Source organism: Podarcis bocagei (assembly GCF_964188305.1).
Source record: "Podarcis bocagei genome assembly, chromosome: 4".
NCBI classification, from domain to species: Eukaryota; Metazoa; Chordata; class Lepidosauria; order Squamata; family Lacertidae; genus Podarcis; species Podarcis bocagei.
This window is the reverse complement of record NC_138128.1, coordinates 85423467-85449573: the sequence shown is the minus strand read 5'-3', so window position 1 is coordinate 85449573 and position 26107 is coordinate 85423467. Positions and strand designations below refer to the sequence as shown.

At 44.1% G+C, this 26107-nt stretch overlaps 2 long non-coding RNA genes across 3 annotated transcripts in view; one reads left to right on the top strand and one right to left on the bottom strand.

Moving 5' to 3' along the window:
- Positions 1–4267, top strand: part of LOC308585603 — a 51066-nt gene extending 46799 nt beyond the window's left edge. The window contains exon 6 of one of the 2 annotated variants that reach the window (XR_014007523.1): positions 4128–4267. This is a non-coding gene — a long non-coding RNA (uncharacterized lncRNA). The remainder of the gene's footprint in view (positions 1–4127) is intronic. The other variant, XR_014007524.1, reaches the window with a different exon arrangement.
- LOC308585608 lies at positions 1770–26107 on the bottom strand. The gene is made up of 4 exons (XR_014007532.1): positions 26029–26107; positions 22635–22692; positions 19043–19161; positions 1770–3864 (listed from the first exon to the last, which is right to left on the bottom strand). It is a non-coding gene; the product is annotated as an uncharacterized lncRNA (long non-coding RNA).

The window sequence follows — 26107 nt, the reverse complement described above, 5'->3', positions numbered from 1 at the left end:
TTCCCACCCCTTTCCCCATGGAGTTGTTGTTTCTCTTCTTCTGATGCACCCAGTCTTCTACCTATCAAATCGTAACAATATTATAATCTGATCACCGTATTCTCCGCTCTATAGGACGCACCCGTCCATAGGACGCACCTTGTTTTAGAGGGGGAGAACAAGGGGAAAAAATTCTCCCCTCTCTGCGCAGTGCCCCTTCAGTGAAGCGGCAGGAGAAACGGAGCCCCTTCCATTTCCCCTCCCGCTTAGCAGAAGGGGCGCTGCATCTTAGCTGAAGGGGCACTACCCTTCTGCGAAAGGAACCTGAAGCCTCTGGAGTCCAGTGGGAGTTCCCGCCATGCTCCAGAGGCTTCAGGTGGCTATCCTTGAAGCCTGGTGTGCACCGACCCCTCTCGCTCTCCAGGCTTCAGCGAATAAATGCGAAGCCTCTGGAGCGCGGTGGGAGCACTCCCACTGCAATTTGGAGGCTGCTCATTGCTTTTGCTGAAGCCAAGTAGCCTGCATTTGCTCCATAAGATGCACACACATTTCCCCTTAATTTTTGGTGGGGAAAATGTGCGTCTTATAGAGCGAAAAATACGGTACTTCTGTTGCTTATACCTCAAATCCTGCCTCCGAGTTCATCATACTATTTCTTGAAATAGTTCAAAAAAGGCATCCGTTTTCCATAAAACACCCATTCTCTTAATTTTGCTGTTAATTAACCCCCCCCCCCAAAGGTCCCTTCTGATACCTGGGTTCCAAGCCATCCAGGGCTTTATATACCAGAATCAAAACCTTGAATTGGGATTGGTAGCAAACAGGCAGCCAGCGAAAATCATATGGTCTCCTACACCCAAGACAGTCTATATAACCTGGCAGCAATATTTTGTTCTAGCTGCCATATCTCAGCTGTAGTCAAGGGTAGCCCTATGCAGAATGCATTGCAGCAGGATAATTGGGAGGTGACTAAATGATGGATTACTGTGGCCGGGATATCGCTGTCCAAGAATAGCCATAGCTGGTGATGCAGCTGGAGTTGGAAATAGTTGCTCTGTGCAATTGGTGGCACTTGGGCTTCTAGGGACAGAGTAGAAGCAAGAAGCCTGCCCAGCCTGCAAACCTCATTCTTCCGGGGGAATGCCATCTCATCCCATCCAGGACAGGCTGACTAACTAATTCATGGACCCAGAATGGCCATAGGATAACAGCCAGAGTGCCGTAACGAAACTGAGCTATGCACATGTAACAGTGAATGCATCCCTTTATTTAAAAACACACAGACCTCCCATTCATAAATAGTTTGACAGGGATAAGGCTGGCTAGGAGGCTTTCCCCTGATATACTGGGTTTTTTTTAAATATAGAATATTTTTCTCTATATAGGGAATATTCAAACACAAACTCTTATATTTGCAGCCCGTTATGGTATAACCCACAAAGAGGCAATTTAAAACTGCTCTAAGAGGGTACGCTTTCACTAACAAGAAATGTGGGAGAGAGACACGAATATAAAAGCCTTTTTTAATTTTAATAGAATATCTTTTAGCCAATAATGTGAGGTCAATCTGTAATGGGACACTATTGAATAAAGCAAGCAGGCATAAAGATTTGACTATCAGTCTTAATGATGGCTCATTGTCAGCTTCAGAAGCCATAATGTACTCTGGCCTTTCTCTCCCTGCTTTAATGCAAACGCTCATTCACATCAGCTCGCCATGTCAAACTACACGGCAGTTTAGTCTCTTGCTTCATGGGTACACTATTGAACAGAACTGACTTGCCAGACCAGAAAATATATGTTTTATTTATTTACGTTGTAGATTTATGCACTGCTCTTTAGTATAAATATTTCCAGAGTGGTCCTTCCAGTGCATTATTACGTTTCCAACAGTAGCCAGATGAAGGTCTTTCACAGCCTGCAAAGAGAACATCATAATGATAATCATCACCTCTTGTTTATTATTTCTGCCCCATAATTCTGGCAGCTAGCACAACCAGACGCCGTCCTCTGCCCCAGCTGCAACAAAACACGTCTCTCCCGTATCGGTCCCTACAGCCACTGCAAGCGCTGTAACCTTCCAACAGTTTGACTTTACCCCACAAAATGCACTCCTCCATTGTCTCCCGAGACAGACGGATGCCAACCAAACATATTACCTTAGTTCACAAAGGCTCCATTTCGCTACAATGGCAAATAAGTGATAACACTACAGATAGGGAATCGTAGAATAGAGAACTGAGATTCCTACATTGCAGAGGGTCATCTAGTCCAACCAAAAGCATCCATGACAGATGACCATCCAACCTCTGCTTTAAAAAATCCCAAAAAAGGAGAGTCCATCACTGTCAAATGGTTCTTACCATCAGAAAATTCTACTTTGTGTTTAGTGAGTTGTGGGACAGTCAAGTTGCAAGCTGCATTTGTTTGTTCCTGTGCCTTTAACAGCAGCCAGAAACAAATAAATTAAGAGGGTGAATATTTTCCTGGCAGAGAGATAAAGGATTGAGGAAAAGAAATACCACAATTTCTGTGAGTTTGCCAGTTTGGATAAGATGCCCCTAACTTCTCCACTTCCTTCTGGAGCCAATGCTCTTATCTCCTGCTACAGTTATAGGATAACTCATTGTGGTGTCTGAATTTTGTTCAGCCCTATCAGGAATTCCAGGAGTCCAACCTGCAGCGTGAAGGAATATTACAAATTATTTTGATTCCGAAATCTTATCCGTGTAGTCGAGTTTTTCTATTTTGATTTCTGGTTGTCTGTTCTCTTCAAAGAATTCCATGAGATAATAAACAATAACAAAATAAAGAAAAATGATAATTTGCTTCTATCTTTAGACATTCAAAATATCACCCAGTGTTTTGCAGCCAGTGCCATCTTTAATAATACATTTGTTCCATCAAAGGTTCAGAGATCTTTTTTCCAATGCTGTCGAGAGTGTGCATTAATAGTTATTAATGAATTTATGAACATGCTTGCTAAATGCCATTGTGTTCACATAGGAACTTAAAAGCACAGGTATGAAGTGGTGCTGAATTGCCCAAGAGCTTTCATTCAATTCTCAGTTGGTCACGTATTAATTTAGCAACCTGATATGCATCCTCAGAGCAGCTTCAAACACTATTGAAGGCGCACTGTCAGCCACATGGAAAGTGGTGCTTCTTGAAATGTTCTAATTGCAGAGATGGCTTCCCTGGTCTGATATGCAAGAGATGGCTTGATGCATATGAGGTTGCTAAATTAAATGCACTACCAATTAAGAATTGGCTGCAAGGATTTCGACAATCCAATGGCTCTTTATAGTGTTTTAAATCCCTCTGCAAACTGGATGATTCACGTGTTCACTGGAGATGCAAGTTCCTCAGCACATAAGGAGGGCACCGCTCAGTCATGCTTACAAATAGCTTGGCAGAGAACTCAAAGCATGGAAGAGCCCATAGCTCAATGGAGCACAAATGCATTATGTTATGTACTGAAGTTCTCACCCTGGGCCAGCAGGGGGATACTGTAGATAGTTTTCACTCAGGTCCACATATGCAAATAAGGGATCAAAAGTGACGTTCAGTGATTGGGTAGTTACAGAAAAAGGTTACTGTTGCGTTGTAGTGGAGCTCTATATAAGCAGGCTGGCTGAACCCTTCAGTTCAGTTCTGTTCTGGCCTGTGAATAAATAAGAGCTGTTTGAAGAATTGCTGTGTCGTCTGATATGTTCACCCACAACTTAACACGTTACATGCACAAAGCCCCAGATTCAGTCCCAGACAAAAGAAATGAAATGTCTGCCTCTTGCAACCTGATGCAAAAGGGAAACAGTCTGGACCAGGGATCACTCAACTATTTTGGATTCTGGGCTGGCAACAGTGCTTGAAGAACCAGTATAGCTGTAAAGCAGGACAACAAAGAATCTATTTGCAGTCATTGTTCTTTCTTAAAAATAATAAATCTGGCTGTTAGCAGAAATGGTAAAGCTCACTAATTATATAAGAATAAGCAATGGGCTACAAGATGATACATTCATTGAAAACCAGATAATATTTATTCAGTATTGGACCAACACACATAATGAGTCGGTGCAACCATTATTTTGTTTTCTTTTCATTATGTGATCATTACTGTAATTACGTTTTGTTTTCTTCCCGCAAAGGAAATATCAATTCAAGCCAACTATTTAAATATTCTATATGAACGTATGTGAAAGACTCTGCATGAAAAGAATCATCTGAAGAAAAATTAAAAAGAAAGCCAGCAAGCCTTCCTCTTAGCCCCTTAAGTTATCATTACAAATTAACAATTCTGGTTTCCAGTATCTCCAGCTGATGTATGTAATATCACTGTAATATTACTATAAATAAAATAGCGGTATTTTTATTTGACTTACTTTCATTTCATGAGTTAATTTCAGGAAAGTTTATAAACTATGCTATATTAATAGAAAATCTCCTGGCTTTCCCTATACCATTGCTGCTTGTATTTACCATGAGATTTTGTCCATACTTCGTCCCTCCACAAATTGTATGTTGGGATAGTTGCTCCTTTTCAGAACTTAGCAATTACAACCTTTGCTGCCAACGAATCTGTTCAAGTTTGTGGATTGTTGTTGTCTTTCTCCCAGTTGTGCTTAGCTTTGAGCACTCTGATATCAGAGCAGGAAAAGCAATTCATAAAATTGCATAAATCCATAAATTGATAGAGCAATGTGATTAAGCTCCCCAGCGTGTAAAGGAGCCGACACAACCCAGAACAAGATACTTTCTCATCATGTGGCTTTCTGAGTGTCCCAGAAACAAACGAACATAAAAGCATCCCACAACTCCCTCGAGATGATGAAATTATTTGTTGCATATTACCAGGGTCAGAAATTTCAGGCATCGCCTTTCAGGCAGTCGTATTTGATATGTCCAGCCTTATATTCATATTGTGTAGGGCTCTGCCTTTTCTTAAAACATACAGACGGGAAACAAACCAAACCCTGCTTTGTACTGAAAATGCTGCTTTTGCCTGATGGCAAAAATGCATGTAGCCACAGCTGTCTAAAATTAATTCCAATGTCTCCCCACACACATACAAAGGCTTCTGGCTGCTTCCTCTCTGAGTAGCAAACAAGCTTCTATTTTGTCCTCCACTCTAATCACGATAGGGGGCTTCTTCAATGATTACATTGTTTTGGTGTGGTCAAAAGGTGAATACAAATGTTCGGTTTTTGGAAGGCATATTGCTCATTGGGGATCGGAACTCATCATCCATATCAGAAACAGTAGTAAAACTGGAGGCCATCTGGCCGATTTACCTGTTAATGCAGAAGCAGCGGTCCCAGGGCCAGCTGGAGCAGACTTGCCAATGTTTCAGAAGTCCCCAATGCTCAGATTAATGGCCAGATGTTTCTAAAAACTCAGCCTCGCCAGTCTCCACTTTGTGGCTCCCACACCTTTTGTCAGGGTTATGCTTGCTTCTGAGTGTTCAGGGTCATCTCATCACAGCCTCAACTCTCTCGCCAAGACCATGCTTGGTATTATTTTTCCCACTGAATGAAATTGGTGTTTTTGGTTGTTGTTTTTGCACTTGTAAGGGGATCCTGGACTGCATCAAGGAAATAGAAGTGGACCAAATAGTGTGTAAGTGGGACTATATAGGCCCAGGATCTTGCTATCAACCCACCAGCTTTTAGTCTGAAAATGGACTGAGATGAAATATAGGGAATAATGGAATTTGCTTGAAGAAGGGGCATCAAGATAAGCTCTCTTACAATCAAATGAAATCATAGTCAGGACGGGAATATAAGCAAAGGAATGAGAATGATAAAGGAATGGAATGTAGGAGATATATATATTATAGAAATAAGTATTACATTTAAGGCAGTAGATAAAGGATTTGAACATCATGGAAATAAGGATGGGAAGTCAAAATAAGGGAATATTGAACTGAAACTGAATCAAATTTGTTGAATTGTTTGGATTTGTTAAATTGTAGGAAAATCAATAAAAATCGATGGAGGAAAAGATAAGAAATGAGGATAATTCTTTTATTTATTTATTTTGCACTGGAAGGTTGGTCCTTTGTTGGTGGGCCAAATAGAATGAATCAGGATAGGACTAAGGAGAATGGTGGGACCTAGAGGGATGTTGGAGGCAAAGGGTGAATAAGGTTTAAATGTGGCAGGTAAGGAGCTAAGCCTGAGATATTTTGATAGGTGTGGATGGAGGCAGAAAGGACACTGGTTGATTCTGAGTCAATCCCTGCAGATTATGGCATTTACTGGCCTTTCAGGGGCCTCTGTCCCAAACCAGCTCCTTGAGAGGATTACTGGTTGCACCAGTAAAATGCTGACCAGTTGAAAATCCAGGGGAACAAAGACTGAGCTGAAACAAAATGACAGCCTTTCACGAATGCTCTCGGCAGTGCCAAAAAGCATCTCCCCTTTTCAGCATTTCTTCAGTCTTCCTTGTAAAGAATGTTCACATAATAATCTACATGGTCCACAGTTGCCTGCGGTGACGGAACACACAGTCCAATATGAGCAGCAATGCAGCATTGTGATGTCATCATTTTCATTTAGTGATCGCTGATAGGATGCAATCCATCCATGTGGCCAATCCTTTGATGGACAAGAAGCAACAGGCAAAAGAAAAAAGGGTGCCAGGATCAGCAGTAGGCCAGACTGCTGATGGTGCAAAGTAGGACTGGAAAAGGGGGAATGATCACACAATTTAATTATGGTGGAGAATAATCAGTGCAGTTCGCTGGTATACAATTTTGCTCAAATGACTGGGATAAGCAACAGGAAAAGAGGAATATGAGTCAAACACACACACACTACTGGCCCCCCCCCCCTTTGGACTATTTCTTTCCTAGGAAGCTGCAAGAGGCAGCACATTCAACAGGGATCATTCCCAAAGGCTCAAAAACATATTTAGAGCTCTAAAAAAAAATGGTTGGTGGAGCAGGTGCAGCTGCACCTCCAGGTTATGAAGCCCCAGTGACTATAATGGGACTTTTGTTAGCGCAGAAATGTGTGTTTCACAACCCAAGGGATGCTGCTCTTATCCTACACTTGCTAACTTGGGTCCCATTTGAAATCCTTTTGATGGCAGTGGGAGCTTTGTCTGGCACCAAAGAAACAGAGATTGGCTCTTTGGCTGCCTCTATATTTATAGCAGCAGCTGCCACCAAATCTAAAAACAGAGCCATTGCCGAGAAAACAGTGGGAGCCGAGTATATGGGCCCAGTGAATGATCTAAAGTAGCTCTCCAGCAAAAGCCAAGCAGATCTGGTCCTGCAAGCCACCCAAGAACCACACACAAGCTACAGGTTGCTTGTGGCATCTTAAAGCTGGTATAGCCCTCCAAATATTGCTGGACTACAGTCCCCATCATCCATGATCCCTGCCATTGGTGGCTGAGAATGATGGGAGCTGTAGTGCAACAACATCTGGGGTGGTGGCACAATGCTGGCTACCTCTGCCATAAAGACGAAGAGTTGGATCTAGACATAGACAGTTGAACGTAGGTCTCATTGAAATTAGTAGAATGGGTTATTCATGACTTAAGTAGCATGGATTTCAGTGGGAATAAAGCTGAACTAACTTAGTCTGGATCCAACCCTAAACATTTAATTGTGGCATAAGCATTCAGAAACTTCTTGAGTTGCATGAAGTATTACTTCAAATACTGAGGTTGTCCTGATTTGCTGTGGGCATTGGAATAATTTGCTTGAAACACCCGTAATTTGCTTGACAACCCAGGAAATGCCCTTATACAGTTCATCTAGCTCAGTATTGTTTGCTGGCATCAGGGTTTCAGGCAAGCATCTTTCCCAACCCAAGATGGAGATGCCAAGGATTGAACCTATGTCCTTTGACATGCAGAGCTCTGAGAGCTGGCTCTCACCGAAAAACAATGATCGCTTGAAATGTCTGAAATGGGATTTTAGATTGCCGCTTCGAAAGATATGGCAATACATATACCCAGTGCTATTTTTCTAGAAAAAGAGGTGCCAGAACTCACCATGAATGCCTCCCTTGTTCTCTTATAATGGCAATGGCGCTGACCTGAGGAGGAGGAGGAGGAGGAGGAGGAGGAGGAGGAGGAGGAGGAGGAGGAGGAGGAGAAGAAGAAGAAGAAGAAGAAGAAGAAGAAGAAGAAGAAGAAGAAGAAGAAGAAGGGAAGAGTTTGGATTTGATATCCCGCTTTATCACTACCCTAAGGAGTCTCAAAGCGGCTAACATTCTCCTTTCCCTTCCTCCCCCACAGCAAACACCCTGTGAGGTGAGTGGGGCTGAGAGACTTCAAAGAAGTGTGACTAGCCCAAGGTCACCCAGCAGCTGCATGTGGAGGAGCGGGGACGCGAACCTGGTTCACCAGATTATGAGTCTACTGCTCTTAACCACTACACCACACTGGCAAACTGAGTTCCAGCCAGTTCCAGCTGGAAAAAAAGTCCTGCACATACCCATAAATAGTTATGCCACTTAGTATAGGTTAAAAAGCTACATTTTGGTGCAGAATATGCCTCGATTATTAGAAAAGTCTAAAGGGGGGCATTTGTACCTCTGCCCCTCAAAACAAGTTCCGCCAAGTGCGCCCCATATTGACGTTTCAAGTTATGTAGCCGTCGTGTCACACAAACACACACTGACATGACAATACACACTCGTTAGTCAACAAGTCTGAAAATGGGATATCCCTACATCTGACAGTAAAAACAGCAGGCATTAAGTCTACATAATAGAGCAGTCCAGCTCAGAGCAAGCAGAACAACTGATGCTTCTTTCATAGCTTCCTTGGAGAAAGGAGAAGTGAAAAAGTACAAGCAGCTCAGAGGAAGAACCACCAGTGTCAGGTTGCTTTCAGGACTGGCAATGCCAACAATTCTGTGTTGTGGGCCTCAGGAGGTGCCTGGCAATGCCAAACCCTGATGCCCCAGCACCCATCTGATGTGCATGCCACATCGGTCCTGTGGGTGCTGTTTTCTACAAACAGGGCCCTTTTAATGTTGATCTCTGTGTGCTAAACCTCCAGTGCTCTGTCAGCACTTCGGCACAGTTGGGGAAGGTTACCAGGTAACCAGCTGCACACAAAACAACTGCACCTGGCATCTCAGAACAGGAAACCCCTGTACTTGCAAATTGAAAGCCGGCCTATGAATACAAGCACTGCAGAGAAACACCTTGACCGGAGTGTTTCAGCGTGGATCCAATTAAAGTCAGCTGCTTTTTTTCCTTTTTTTTTAAAGAGTGCATTGTAAAGTGACTGTCAAATCACAATGAAAGCATCTGCAGGAAGCTCTGACCAAAAAAAATAAAAAATAAATAAAACCCGCCACATTTCCTTCAGCTGTGCAGGGAAAGCTAATTACAGGCAGGTTAGTACTCTGCATATCAAGTGCTTGCTACAGAGGTTGCTCCCAAACAGAGCTGCTAATCTCCTAAGGGGCGTTTGAGCACCATATTTGTTCGTTTAACTCATTCAAAGCATTTTGACCAAATCGTCTGCCTACACAGCACCCATTTTTAGGCATACCTGAGTGAATCTTTGTCCGTGGAGTTTTCTTGGCAGGGATACTGGAGTGGCTTGCTGGTTCCTGCTCCAGGAACCTATCCATTATGAAGGAAATCAGTCCTGAGTGCTCACTGGAAGGACAGATCGTGAAGCTGAGGCTCCAATCCTTTGGCCACCTCAGGAGAAGAGAAGACAAACCTAGACAGCATCTTAAAAAGTAGAGACTTCACCTTGCCAACAAAGGTCCGTAAAGTAAAAGCTATGGTTTTCCCAGTAGTGATGTATGGAAGTGAGAGATGGACCATAAAGAAGGCTGATCGCCAAAGAATTGATGCTTTTGAATTATGGTGCTGGAGGAGACTCTTGAGAGTCCCATGGACTGCAAGAAGAACAAACCTATCCATTCTGAAGGAAATCAGCCCTGAGTGGTCACTGGAAGGACAGATCGTGAAGCTGAGGCTCCAATACTTTGGCCACCTCATGAGAAGAGAAGACTCCCTGGAAAAGACTCTGATGTTGGGAAAGATGGAGGGCACAAGGAGAAGGGGACGACAGAGAATGAGATGGTTGGATGGTGTTCTTGAAGCTACTAGCATGAGTTTGATCAAACTGCAGGAGGCAGTGGAAGACAGAAGTGCCTGGCATGCTCTGGTCCATGGGGTCACGAAGAGTCAGACACGACTAAATGACTAAACAACAATGAGTGAATCTTTAAGTCATTCCCTGTCTGTCAGATTCATCAGATTCAGCCTATGGGACAAAAGGGTACTCCCCTCCCTCCTGCCCCATTTGCAATGCTCAGCACTGTTGGCTCCCAGCATTTCTGATCCTGCAGGGCACTTCGACCTCTGCTTGGCCTTTCTGGTCTCTGGGATCAGGGAAATGGTAGCACAAATCTCGGTTCCCACACCAAAAAGAGGTGTGCCCCAAGGAGAAATAAGAGCACCTGTTCTCCCCATCCCACCCCCAGCCAAGGAAGACACATGATAGTTATTGACAAAGAAGCACTTACAGTAGCTCCCATAGTGCTCTGGATTTGCACACACACACATAACAAACACACGTCTAGCCTCTAGGCAGATGTCCCCAGATTTGTGCCCTGCAGGGCAGTTGCAGCAATGGGGAACCACATTCCCCCACCAGTTTAAGCTCCACCCACATGAAATTCATCACTGTTCTTCCCTGTTCAAGCCCCTCCTTGTTCTAGGAGACAGCTGTGCAGAGGATGTTGAGGTGTCTACTGTTTCCTTCCCTTGCCTGAACAGTCTCTTCTTCCTCCACCACATCCTACATGTCTCCCTCTGTCTTGGACTGCCCTGGTTCCTGCCTTGCTGGTGACTCAAAAACCCATAGGTCGCTGGCCCTCCCCTCCTGGGTCACTCTCCTGGCCTCTGCCTCCACCCCACACTCTTTAGAGTCCTGCCAGTTCTTGACAATGCCTCACTTTCTCCAGAGATTGGAAGCAACCAATTGTGTGTGAAGCTGCTGACTTGGTTAAACTGAGACAAAGCTCACTGTGGCTTTAAACAGTAGGATCTGCAGAACTTTGGACAGCTCCACAAGTAACACAGACGTTGTTCCAATGGTGGGAAAATCTCATCCAAGCGGTTACTTCCCAATGCAGGTATTTGAATGCATCACATTTTGTTTTGAGTCTTACATTGGAGCATCAATGAAAGGCCTTGAGTTGAGCTTCTGTGGTCTCAATGGAGGGTCTACATGAGAGCAAACAGTCTTGAACAATTGGTGTGTTGATTCAGATGTTTCATCTGCAAGGACTGTGACTTACTTGTCCATATTGCATAACAATTGTGAGCTATTTCTACCGCTTCTTTCTCTGTGGGCTGCGTAGATGTGAGTTCTTATTGAAAGCTAGGCCTCCTCTTTTCAGCATAGCGTTATCTCAAACTTTAGAACTAATTCTAGCCTAGCATTTGAACTTTGCAGGTGCAGATTGAAATGCATATTCCTTCTCCCTCATGTATGAGGTGGTTTATTAAAAGGCATGCTCATTAGTACCTGTAGAATTATATTTAGCAATTCTGCCTCGATATATCCACAATAGATCTTGAATCCCTTTACTCACTCATTTTTTCAAGCCTACATTGACAAAGCTGTCCTCATGCAACATAAAACTCATGACGGTGTTTAACTTTTTGCTAACAAAGGAATTAATATTTATGACAATGCTCACCAAACTTACATGCCCAAATGTATCTTCCTCATATGACCGCACTTCCCACAGGTCTACTTTTGTGATGTTTTATATTAGCAATTTAGAATAAGGGTTTCCAGTTTCTTTGATGGCCCCTTCAAGAGGAGACATAAATGACTGCTGATCTTTCTTTCCCCCCAAAGATGAACATAAGAACATCATTTGATTGTACAAAAAGGTTGTGAATCAACTTCAATCGGAGCATAAAGGCGTATGTGTCTTTTCAGTTCTCGCAAATTATGCATATTGTTTTCTTGTATTAAAACAAGCTGTAATTTGCCCCTTTGAGAAATTCTCCTTGATATTCCTTATCTAAGGAGATGTGTCTCATATCACAATTTGAAAGTGCAATAGTGCCAGAAATGATGGGCAGAAGAAGGGTTATGTGCAGCTTCCAGATTTTTGAAATCACAGGTATGGCTCTTGCCACAATCAGATAAAACTACAGATCTGGGTCACTTGAATTAGTTAAATGTCAAAGTTTTATGAACCTCACCTCAGTATTGGTTTGAACTCTGTGAAATATAGAACTGTCTGCAGTTGACACAAACCGGATTGTAAAAATCTATGCCTGCAATTCTGGAGACCGAGACCATATAACACCAGTCCTGAAAGACCTACATTGGCTCCCAGTATGTTTCTGATCACAATTCAAAGTGTTGGTGCTGACTTTTAAGGCCCTAAATGGACTCAGCCATGTATACCTGAAGGAGCTTCTCCACCCCCAGCGTTCAGCCCGGACACTGGGCTCCAGCTCTAAGGACTTTCATGGGCAGCTGTGAGTCCAAAATGCAAAAATACATTTCATAGGTTTCCAAGATACTCCTGGATCCCCCCCTTCCCATCTTCTGTAACTATCTACAAAGAAAGAGTTCAAATAATTTTATATGTAGGTATGTATGTATAACAGGAGGACAAAATTGCCTTTATTAGGGGAGAAATTATATAGATCCATTAATTACACCAGGAAGAATGTTTAAACTGGCATGTATACAGTCTCGAAGGAGATGGGACTACAGAGCTAGCCCGATTCCCCCTCTCCCATTATTACATTTCTCTTTAAAGATAATTTGATTTTCCTGAGGTCAGCCATCAGAATGTAATTATTGTGCACCAAACGTGTTCTTCCCAACAGCTTGTTTACTACAGAACACATCCGCTTTCACCGGTACGTGAAAACCTGTATTTTGGTTAGGCGAAATTATGCACAATATTCATCACACGATTACTTACGTAGTTATAGAATGCCTGATAATAAAAGAGCCTTGGGGAAAACCCAGATACTTGCACAGCATACTTAATCTGCCTCAAAAATACCTTTATCTGTACAAAATGGGAAGGAAAAGGGAATGCTGGGAGGTAAATTCCAACACCAAATATTTTTTTCCTGTCTTTTATGCCAGATAATATTAGTATAAATTTGCTTAACTCTTCCCCCAAAAAGGAGGGCTGTTCTCAGATCTTTTACTTCAACTCCCTAAAACTATATGCCTTTTTTGAGACTTTCACATTCCAGAGAATTACAGGGGTTAGAAGTGAGCTCTAGAGGGGTTGCAATTGTAAGTATTAGCCTTGAGGTTGAGCTGATTCACACATGCATGCTCATCGTTTGGTGACTTGCGTGTGTGAATGGATCCTCACAAATTTAACCCTGGAAGTAAAATCTGCATATCACTCACATTGCAGACTGTGCTCAGACTAGGACAGCATGAGATGGGATGTAATCAGACAGACTTCTAACCATCTCACTTTTTAAAGGTGGACATTTAGCCATCTCATTTTCACACACACACACACACACACACACACACACACACACACACACACACCGCTGTATTATACCAATGGGGGCTCCAAGTGGGAGACTATATTTGAATGCACCTGTATGTTACCCTTCCCAGCCTCCCCCCCCCAAAAAAAACAACTCACTACACTTAGAAAGCTCATATATTAGAACTTACTCCCTCATGTGCTAATTTTGAATCTTTGGAGATGTGGGGGATACAATAAAACATTTAATTCGCTCACTTGTAATATGAGTACAATTTGAGCAAATAAATCTCCCTGCTCACAGGATGAACAAGACAAGCTTACCTTCAGGTGTACATTCGCTAGAAAATATGACGCTACTCTCGTAATAATGTGTGATTTGGCGGGGGAGTGCAGCTAGCTCAGGTGTACGTCAGTCATGCAAACGCTAATACTACAAAATAAAATAATATTGTTAATTTGCTAGGGTGATGGCTTTCAGACTGGCTTCTATTGAACCCTAGGGGTCTGCAGAAGCTCATTATCTATAAGAAAAAAGGAGGACTCTGCTCCTAAGGGATGGCTGGCAAGATCTATGGCTTATTTCAGATGCAGGTGGTTTGCCTTCATGTGATTACTGTCATGTGATGGGAAGAGTGGGAACATCCTTCCTGGCTCCTGCCCCTCCATCACATCCCCACCACCAAGTCCCATTGCCTTCTGCTCTTTGGAGAAGAAGGGCTGCAGGAGGGAGCCTGCTTCATTCATGAAACCTCATCATACAGTTTAGAACCCTCCACACAACTAAATGGATTGCTCTTTTATTCTGAAGGCATTTCAATAAATAATATTTTTTCGGGGGGAGGAGAAATATTGCCCTCTCTTCTCCAAATATTTATCATTTATTCCTTAGATGCGGCAAGAACCTTGAAAAATAAAAACCTTCATAGCTGCAGCAAATTCAATAGACTTGGTTGTGGGTTTTTTTACAGTTATTTAGGGTCCTTGTTGTGAACAGAGAGAGCACCTTAGGGTGCTCACCAGAATCTTCTGTAAGACACAGTTCTGTTGTGGATGGTGCAAAGGAAGATTATAAACCACTGTGTTTCCAAATAAAAACACCCAGACATTTCCTTGTAGATATGTACTTCACTTTAACCACATCTTCTGAAATGGCTGGTTCTTTTTAAAATCCACATTCCTTGGAAATTTGGCCCAGAATCGCTACATGGAGATTTATTTCTTAGGTGGGGATATGGACAGCTGAAATGTCTGAGAGCTTTTAGATGTTTTCATCTAAAATTGTGCCAATGCGGGAAGGAGACTAAATCTTCCAAAGGCTGGGATTTATTGCCATAGTATAAAGAGGCTTTCTGCTTCTTCTGCTTCTTCTTCTTTTAAAAAAAGATGACTGCAGTTGTGATGGTTCTAGGTAGGTATTTGTTTTTGCATAGGGTACATCCCTGTTAATCTACTGCAGTCAGAGAATCCTTTAACTGGAGAACATTGTCTCCTAGAGCTGGGATAGGCAAACTGTGGCCTTCCAGATGTCGCTGAACTACAACTTTCATCATTCCTGACCACCAGCCATGCTAGCTGGGGATGATAGGAAATTGTATACAACAACATCTGATGGGCCGTAGGTTCCACAAACCTGCCCTATGGTGCTTGTTTTTTCCTAGAACTGTACGAATGACATTCGATGTCAGGACACTGCTGCATGGGAAACCACATTCACTTAAATATCTATATTTTGCCGAAGAATTGATGCTTTTGAATTATGGTGCTGGAGGAGACTCTTGAGAGTCCCATGGACTGCAAGAAGATCAAACCTATCCATTCTGAAGGAAATCAGCCCTGAGTGCTCACTGGAAGGACAGATCCTGAAGCTGAGGCTCCAATACTTTGGCCACCTCATGAGAAGAGAAGACTCCCTGGAAAAGACCCTGATGTTGGGAAAGATGGAGGGCACAAGGAGAAGGGGACGACAGAGGACGAGATGGTTGGACAGTGTTCTCGAAGCTACCAGCATGAGTTTGACCAAACTGCGGGAGGCAGTGGAAGACAGGAGTGCCTGGCGTGCTCTGGTCCATGGGGTCACGAAGAGTTGGACACGACTAAACGACTAAACAACAACAAAATATTAAAGAAGCCTGTAGGGTATATACACTCCAGTTCTGAAGAGGAAGATCACACATTTCAAAGGAAAATGAGGTGCGTGTACGTTTTGGTCTCTCTGTGTTAAAGATTGGGTGGGTTCGTGGTGTGGCACTGTCTCTAGGATAAGCTGATTAAAAACGATCCCTGCACACCTACAGTTTTATTAATTGTCCAAGAAGTGGAAAACCATCTGGGAGCTTTTCAAGAGATGCCACTGAATGCTGCTGCTCATGGAAAAGAGGAGCATCCCACCAGGATTTGATGGAGAATATCATAGTCCATCTGGGCAGAGCTCCAGTGGCATTGCCCTTGCCACATTCAGGACTGGTTCCTGGCCCACCCAAGCCAGCCCTCTCTGCCATATATTTTCAACAGGCTGTCACTGGGCCCCTGCCTAGCTGTAGAAAGCAAAGTCCATTGGGTAGCTTATTTGGAAGGCTGTGAAAGGTGAGGGATGGGATGTTTCTATATTTTGAAAGGTTGTATGAGGTATGCAGGAGGAGACAAAGTCAAGTGAGGTTGTGTTAGCATTTATAAGACTATGCAAGAGTGTGGGGATGTTCTGGAGGATTGTCTGCAAGAATATGGGTGTGGGTTTAATTTTCTTATTCATCTTTGTTCTTGTTTTTTATTCATTTCAAACATTTTTATCCTGCCTTTGTCAGGCTCAAAGGGGTTAACATAAAAACAGCATAGTTATAGCCCAACGATTCAACAATAAAACCAACAAAACCATAAGCCATTGGATTATTTTTTTAAAAAATACCAATTGGAAAAACAAACAAAAATGGTTTGTTTTATGTTTGTATTAGTTTGTTTTACTGAAAACGTTTTCAGCACGTCCTCCCTCAAATGATCTCAGGGTTGGGTGCAGCCCCCAAAACAAAACAGCATAGAAATGCATGAATGATCCCACAAAAGCAATAAAATAATGACAACTTTTTACACCAAAATCTAAAATGATCTACATAAAGCTGACTAGAGTTACTAAACCAAACCGGCAAAAGCCACATGAGCAAACAAATGGGTTTTCAGTTGGCGCTGAAAAAGAACGGAGCATTGGCGCCGTGTGGAGCTCTGAAGAGAGCGAGTTCCAGAGACAGGGGGCCACACAGATAAGGCCCTTCCCTGCATAGCTAGACAGTGTATCTCACAATGTGGCAGCCCACTCAGAAGAGCCTCAACACACCCCATTCCTCACAGGTGATATTCTTCCCTTACAAAACAAACACACTTGAAGAAGACCCAATGCACAGAGCACACCTGATCAGGGGATTGGGCCTAACCTCCTTAATCACTTTTTTAAAATGATATGTGAATAAAGCGTAATTTTAATTCTGCTGGCCTCTTTATCCCCCAAGCCCTCTAATTATTACATTGCTTACACCGTGAGCCCTTGTGGGACAGAAATGTGCACATCCAGAAAGTTCCTGTAATCAGCTCTGAGCCTATGAGACTTAGAGCTCTATGAGCCTAATACACAAATAAATGAGTACCCTTGGGACAGATTGGGTTCACATACAGGTAGCCCGTCTCTACTGTGGTTCGTAGGAAGTGAAGAAAGGGTGGGATTTCTTTTAAGAAATTCTGAACCTTCACACCAAAGTTACTGATTTAGGAGTCATATTTGAGAGATACGGATAAATGAATTGCAGGCTTTTCTGATTGCTGAGGTTAGAGATGGACACCCTGCTTTCATTCGCTGTTAATTTTGCATGCATTCAGTAGTGAGTCCATTCTGCCCTGTTTTCTGAAGATTGGGGTGTTTTTCTTTAAGATTCCATTTAAATTTTATGCATTTTTGTAAGCATTTTCCGGAAAACAGAGTTGCATACATTTCCCACTAAAAAGCACCCCCTCCAAAAAAAGAGAGATGCATTTTCCCCACAATATGTGCATTTTTAATGTGTTTACATGCAAAATTTGGAGATGTGCACAACCTGTTAACTGTGCTCCAATCATCATAGCAGTCTGGGCACTGCAAATTAGGATGGGTTTCCTTTACTTAAGATGTGGACCAAATGAAATTCTCCTCCATCCTTGAATGGGAGCCTGGGGCCAAGCAATGCTTGAAAGGGGTGGATTAAAGTTTCGCGATAGGCAATATTGTTGTTTTTCTCACACCTAATTGAAAGAAGTTCTTTACTTCTCAGTAATAACATTACAGCATTCAGATTTCTAGCCAGAGCAGACCCAACACTTTAAAGTTGGAAGATGCTTCTTTGTTTCATCCGAACATGGAGAATGTTCATTTATTTACTGCTCTCAATTAATAAAAAATAGTATGTACATGCTTCAGAGCATCTTATCACCACTGCAAATGTGGGACTTCTAAGTTGTGAAATCACTTAAATGCGTAATTGCTCGGTTCAATGATGACCTTGTTCAATGTGTCATGCCTGGATGTATCACCAGTCGGGCATCATGTCGCCAACAGTTTGTTTTCTGGCTCAGAATATAGAACACGTTCCTGCGCATGCGTGATCAGTTAGTTTTCAATAGCCACTCCAAATTTCATTTACTTGTTAATCCAAGTTCTGGTCACTGATCGCAGTTTAGGCAGAGCTGTGGAAACCCTTCCAAAGGCTGATTTTTAAGACTTTGGAGAATGGTGCAGTTCTTGTATTACTGGCACATGGCATAGCTCAGGAAAGCACCCAGGTCTTGAGAATAAGAGAGCTGTGCCGCTTAAGCGAAGCTCCTCAACTAGGATAAAGCAGTGGCGTAGCGTGGGGGGTGCAGGGGGGCCGGCCGCACCGGGCGCAACATCTGGGGGTTAGGGTTAGGGGGCGCAAATCCACGGGTTAGGGGGCGCAAATTACTTGCCTTGCCCCGGGTGCTGACAACCCACGCTACGCCACTGGGATAAAGTGACGTTCAAGCAGAATTCCTTTATATTCTCTCTGTAAACCAATCCACGAGGCTGTAGTTAATGCTGGAGGCCCAGGTGGGGCAGAGCTCTTACCAGTCAAGCGGGCATATGATTCTCTGCGAGTTCTCTGAGCGGAGTTGAAATCCAATAATTATCTTGAACGGAGTGGTTAGATCTAGTTTCATGGCTTCTCTTCCTTGATTGCTGGTTTGCTTGTGGGGTATCCTGCCTTCTCTTCAAATTAGTAAGCTATGCACATGACCTCACAGGCACTGGAAGAACATTGCATCATGCTGGATGCAAACCCAGAGCAAGAAGGATCCTTAATTCGCACAGTCCTTTTCATGTGCCAACATGGACTTCAGTGGGTTTTGGCACTCAGCTCAACGGGAATTTGCCTATTAGCTGATGTCATGGCGAGGCACTCGCTGTACTACTTCACCACAAGCAAAAATTGCAGCATGGATCATCGATCCAGCTGAGATGTGCTAAAAGGCCTGTGAAGGCCAAAACATCCATGTGTTAATAAAAGGTTTAGCTGGAAACAGTTAGCTAAATATGCCACCTACCTTCATATCATACCCCACTCTGGTGATCCCTCTGGATGATTGGGGGGAAATGCAGAATAAGCTGGTGGGGGGTGTAATAAGAGGAGCTGCTCTGCATATATATTTCAATTCTCATACATCTGTAAACAGCAAAAACAATAAACAAGTAACTTATCTGACAACAGTGTTATATTGATCCCAGTTAAATAATAGTTTACAGATTAGGTGTGTTTCACAGTTATGTGTGTTTCTGATTTGATCCTGGAATGTCCCTCTTTTCCTTAGGACGTCCCTAATTTCAACAGAGAAATTTTGGAGGGTGTGGAGTTATGCAACCCCCAAGCCAAGGAGATAAGTAATTATATAACCTTGAGAAGACATCTGAAGCGAGCCCTGTATAGGGAGGTTTTTTAACGGTTAATGTTTGATTATGTTTTTATATATGTTGGAAGCCACCCAGAGTGGCTGGGGTAGCCCAGTCGAATGGGGAATGATGGTGATGGAACAGGGCATCCCTATTTCCATCGGAGAAACGTTGGAGGCTATTTGAAATTGTATTGGGGGTAATAGCTTATAGCAGAGATGTACAATGGCATGTGGAAGGTATCTAGGAAATGCAATGACCCTCAGTGTTCTTTCCTATTGGTTTTCACAGACCACTCAGATTTATACCCTTTTTCCTTTCCTGAAGATGTGTAAAAAAATGCCAACTGGTTAGTACCTTCTCAACAGATGGTACTTCTTCAAATTAGCTGTTGCCTTCTCTGTTCTTAAATACGTTTTTGCTATGCTGAAATCATTCAGAGCCCCAATGCCATGGGCATGCAACAGTTCATGCCGCCACCTTCAGTGAGGCCTAACTGACCTCAGAGAATTGGGGGGGGGGGGCAACCTCAAATTCTAAAATATGGACACATGCACAAAGGAGGTCTAGGTTTGAAACACCTCAGGAAATGATTCCTTTAGGGAAATGGGAAAGTTTACATTTTAAAATACTTTCAGCATCAGTAATGGTAAAGGTTAAGTCCAGTCAAAGGCATGCAACGCTCATCTTGCTTTACAGGCCAAGGGAGCCGGCGTTTGTCCACAGACAGCTTTCCGGGTAATGTAGTCAGTATGACTAAACTGCTTCTGGTGCAACAGCACACTGTGACAGAAACCAGAGCGCACGGAAATGCTATTTACCTTCCCGCCGCAGTAGTACCTATTTACAGTGGTACCTCGAGATGCGAACAGGATCATTTTGACCGTCTGCGCATGCGCGAGCAGCTAAACCTGGAAGTAACGCACTCCGTTACTTCTGGGTCGCCGCGGAGTGCAACCCAAAAGCGCTCAACCTGAAGCATATTTATCCCGAGGTATGACTGTATCTACTTGCACTGGTGTGCTTTCAAATTGCTAGGTTGGGAGGAGCTGGGACAGAGCAACGGGAGCTCACCCTGTCTCGGAGATTTGAACCGCCAACCTTCTGACTGGCAAGCCCAAGAGGCTCAGTGGTTTAGACCACAGCGCCACCCACGTCCCACCCATCAATAATGGCCTCCTGTGCGTAGGAGGGTTGAAGATCATTTCAAATGTGACCATACGTCCTTCCTCCTGGAGTCAGCAGCACCAGAAATAATCAAATGAGATGCCTTCAAAAAGCAGGGTTTTCTTTTTCTTTGATGACACTGCAGCTTTTGGCATGGGGGAACACTTCTGATGCTGTCCACACTCCCCCCCCCCCGCCCCACATTGTGCAGATGGATAGGGGTGGATGTAAGGGACTGGCAATGGATGGCGGTGTTGGCAGACCCTGCCTCCAGAGAGTGAACTGATGTTCCCTAAAGCATGCCTGCCCACCGCCCAATTCAAAGTCACCACGTGGGCACCAGCTTACAAAGCCTGTAGCGCTGCAAAAACATGACTCAGGCTTTGATCACCCTATTTTATTTGAGGAGCAGATGCCTGGCACAGGAAGCATGGTTTTAAGATAATTAATTAGAATGGTAGAACGAGATAAGTACAGCTTGATGATGTGCATTGTTTGTATTAGAGGAGACATGAATTGATTTGACATTCCCGGAATATGGTGGTTGGAAGATGGTGAAGTGTGATCCTGCTGTGATGAGCAGGTACTTTCATATGTTCCCTCCATGTCCCCTTGTTCTTTCAGAAGAATCTGTTTGCAATTATTGTTTGCAGTTCTGCTTGCTAGGTGGAAACATTTTTCTCAGTAGGTTTCATGATAATGTATCACAGAAAAACAGTATGCTCATTCCATTTTATATAATCCCCCTATCATTTAACAGACTTTTCTTGGATTCTTCATTTAGGAAGTAAAGTGGATGTACTATATGAATATTCAAAATCTTTCCCCTTGAATTTTCTTCCTCTTAAGAACATAACAACTTAGGCACTGCCTCTGCTAGAACAGACCAACCAGGTACTCCTAGGAAGCTCACAAGCAAAGCATGAGATAGCCATGTTTACCTTCCCAGTAACTAGCAATCAGAGATAGAGTGCCTTTGAATGTGGAGGCTGAATTTTGCAATCAGAGCCAACACCCACTGACCTCCATGAAGTTGTCTAATCCATTTAGGACATCAAGGCACCCCTCAGTTTATCCCCTCCTCCAAGATTTGCTTCATAGCTGAATGTTTTTGAATTTAAACCCCAAGTCTACAAAGAATCCCTGGTGTAGCCTTTCTCCTGTGTTGTCCTCACAGTGATGTCATAAAGCCACTTATGTTCTCCAAGTCTCCATATATGCAGGTAGATATGGGGCAAACAGGTCTGAGACACCTGACCTGAATGGACAGTGGTTATCTGATGTACATTGTATGCACATCCAGCTCCAAACCTGTGTTGAAATGACCCCTTGAGAAACATTTGCCGGTATTTAGCCTAAACTGGTATTGCTGAAACTTAAACCCATTCTTCTCATCTGAAAATTATATTAAGGGCTCCTTGAAAACTGCTCTTATGCTTTCCTTTATCAAAATGTCTGTTTATGTAGGAGATTGGTTACTGACAGAGAATACAGTTCTGGTACAGTCCTCTCCCTGACTTTCTGGCTTTCTACATATCAAGATTTGTTTATGTTTTTGTCATGGAGGATTGTTGGAACCTGCAACTCTCATCTGCACTGTGAAATGGTGCACTCCAAGAATAGCTGTACCTGGTCCTTTTGATTGGTTTTCTTTTGTAAAAAAACAAAACATGAGGTTCCCTCATATATCATATATTGATAAAAATGCCATGGGTGCCAGCACAAAATGGCTGCCATGGGCAGCAAAACAAGAAGCAACAGTAGTCCATACCAGTGAGTACTGTCACAGGACTGTACCACCTCACTTGTTCCTTGTGTAGACCAGGCCTAGTTGCTTATTCTCCATCATTCTAGAAATACCAATTTGGCTCCAAGGCTGCACTTCTGGGATTTGCAGGCAGCAGTGCATTGTGAAGGGCATGGCTAATGCTTACAACTCTATCCATACAACAAAGAACCCCAGAGCCAGACTGTTTAAAAGCATACTTTAGATGACTCAGACTTCACAAGGAACACAGCTCTTCATGGAATTTCTGCTGGTGTTTTCCCCATGATATGATCTTAAAGAGGGAGAATACTTACTTTGTTGAAGTATTTGTTATCCTCTGAGCCCTCAGAATGTGCAATCTTGTTTTCCTCCCTTAAACAGATTTAATGTGGAATAACAGACATCTGTTGTTATAAAATTTACTACTCACACAGGATGTTATAAAAACAACAAGTGGAACTGCCTGGAAAATGTAAGTTCTTCTCTTCCCTTCTTCCTTTAAAAAAGCATATCCATTTTCTATTTTTGCTCACAGAAAGGGAAACATTTGAAAAACCACTTCTTTCCTGATATTTTGTTGGAGGACAGCTATTCTTCCAGTGAGATAATGTTCCGAGTTTTATAGTATTAAACTGGAACACACAAGAAAGAGGCAACAGTGAAATAAATCTAAATGAATGAGGCAACAGAGTGGTTTCACGTCTAACCTCAGAAGCTTTATGTGTTTCTTGTGTAGGATGTGATTTTCTGAACGCCCATGAAATACATTTTCCTTCTCTTCTCCTGTACTCAAGTGTCTGTGCTTGCAGCTGGAGACGATCCATACTGCAGGGGCTTGGATTAAAGCTGTGTGTGCCTTCAGGTCAAATCCAGACCAAGCGATGCTGCCATTCTAGTGCAGGGACCCTGCCGAAAACACGGATTTTTGTTCAAACTCTCCCTACTAAGCCAAGGGAACGGACAAGAATGAAGTGGTGAGAGAGCAGGCAGGTGAGTAAGCCTTCCTCCGCTGTTCAGGAGTAGCACAAACTCCTGCTGCTCATTGCATTTCATAGATTATACTCAGAGGACATAGTCCAGTCTCCTCTGCTCCCTAATTTTCTTGGACATTGGAGGGCCAGGCCCCCTCCCAAAAAATATTGGTGGGGGGCAGAAAGGCTGGGACCCCCCCCCAGGAGTTGGCACTCCTGCTCACATGCTTGTTGGTAAGGTGGGCTCTAAATGCATGCATGCATGCATGCATTAATTAGTTAATTAATTAATAACTCACTTTGACCTTGTCATGCCAACATGCAAGTGCTCATTTTACGCACCCAGTCTCTCATTTTCAACTATACTGGCACAAAATTCCCTATCTACACCAGGGTTTTTAAGTTTGAAGAAAGTTTTATTCCTCAAAGGGATGTCCTTAGCAACTGCTGATAGGCACTTCTGAATAACACACATGGAAGTGTTCTGACAGAATGGGGTTTACATCCCACTTCTGTGGAGAGGATCCAATGGCTGAATTCTAGGCCCTTGTACAGTGGTACCCCGCAAGACGAACGCCTCGCAAGACGAAAAACTCGCAAAATGAAAGGTTTTTTCGTTTTCGAGTTGCCTCGCAAGACGAATTTCCCTATGGGCTTGCTTCGCAAAACGAAGCTTGCCCCGCAAGCTCCGGGGAAAGCGGGTCTTCCCGCTGTCCCCGGACCTCTTTTGAAGCAAGGGGCTGCGGGGAGATCGCTTCTCCATGCCGCCCCTTGCTTCAAAAGAGGTCCGGGGACAGCGGGAAGCGCTTCCCGCTGTCCCCGGACCTGGGGCTGCAGGGAGAAGATCGCTTCTTCCCCGCTGTCCCCGGACTTCTTTTGAAGCAAGGGGCTGTGGGGAGATCGCTTCTCCACACCGCCCCTTGCTTCAAAAGAGGTCCGGGGACAGCAAGGGGCGGCGGGGAGAAGCCTGCCCCCGCCGCCCGGCTTCGGAACGATGCTCCGAAGCTGGGCGGCGGGGCGGGAACACCTTCTGAAGGCGGGCGGGGGGCGAAAGTCTTTGCTCCCCCCTGCCTGCCTGTCCCGGAGGGCTTTTGAAGGCAGGCGGGGGGGGGAGCAAAGACTTTCGCCCCCTGCCCGCCTTCAGAAGAGGTCCAGGACCTCTTCTGAAGGCTGGCGGGGGGCAAAAGTCTTTGCTCCCCCCTGCCTGCCTGTCCCGGAGGGCTTTTAAATCGCCCCGGACAGCGGAGGACTTCTCCGCTGTCCCGGGGCGATTTTAAAATGCCGCCCGCCAGCATTTTAAGATCGCCCGGACAGCGGAGAAGTCCTCCGCTGTCCCGGGGTTTTTTAAATGCTGGGGGTGGGAAGAAAAGCCCTTGTCCCCCCCCCCAGCCTTCAGAAGAGGTCCGGGGACAGACTGTCCCCGGACCTGGTCTGAAGGCGGTTTCCCTAGGAACGCATTAATTGATTTTCAATGCATTCCTATGGGAAACCGTGCATCGCAAGACGAAAAACTCGCAAGACGAAGAGACTTGCGGAACGAATTAATTTCGTCTTGCGAGGCACCACTGTAGTTCCTAAGACCATCTGCAAGTGGAATATGTGGCAGACCCATGCTTACGCTTTCGCGTATGGATGGGAGGCTAAAGCGACCTTTGCTAACCTGGTGGCCTCCAAATGTTTTGGACTGCAATTCCCACCATCCCCAGCACAAGGACAATGTTCTTTTTTCAGGATTAAGTTCAAATACAAATAAAACATAAAGGAAGTTTCTATCATCCACTCTTCTGCTATTGCACAAGATGAAGTCTCACTGGGAATCACAAGGATTAATATGCGTGCTGTTGCTTTTAGTGAGTTTCAGAAAGTATGTTCCCTTTTCAAAAATTCTCAGTGCTTTCATTACAAGTGTACCCCTGTTGTTTCAATGCTGCTCCTTGTGGCATTTTCTTTCTCCAGTTTCCCTCCTGTTCTTCGCCACATTTGACTTCCTTGTCATTTGATCCTGTGAGATGGGATCCTCCTTAATGAGGGTCCTGGTTGCGCGCGGGCCCCTAAGCCACCCCTACTGGGAGGGTTGTTGCCAGGCGTGGCCCAAGCCTCAACCGTTGGGCCCCAGGATCGCGCCAGGCTGTCTGGGCCAATCGGGCCAGTTGGTGCAATTCCTGGGGCCTATAAAAGTGGCTGCGCAGCATAACTGGGGGAACTTGCATCACGCTGCCGAACACCCTCCCTCCCTCCCTAATTTTAGGTGCTGCTGCTTTGGCCTTGCTTTGGATTAGGTTGCCTGCTTTGGAGCAGGGGCTGGGTAGGAATTTTTCCATTTGGCAGATTGGATGTAGCCACTTGGTTTTTGCCTACCCCTTTAGCAATCGTCACAACTTTGTAAGGTTTGGCGGTTAGGGATTGGCTTATTGAAGTGTGTGGGAGGGGAGGTGCGGCCATCACCTGCCCCTCCAGGAATTGGGTATTCCGGTAAAGGAATCTGGGGGTCCTGGATCTCGCCCGAAGTCTACTTGAGGGGCTAAGGCCATGCCAGGACCACAGGAACCCCGGAGTGAGCTTCGTTGGTCTTCATCGATGTTGCTCCCTCGTTTGGTGTTTACCCTTACAGACTCCCAGACAGAGAGGCAGGAGTCAGTTATAGTCTGTTGCCAATGCCTAAGCCAACACCACTCACTTTGCTGTAATCAATAAAGTTGTGGCCTAAATTTTGCCCAATAACTTAAACTAAAATTACATGTCAGTGTGAAGTTATTTTCAGGGGAAGGGCTTGAGGCCCTCAGGGCGCAACTAGGTGACGCGTATGATGTCTCTCA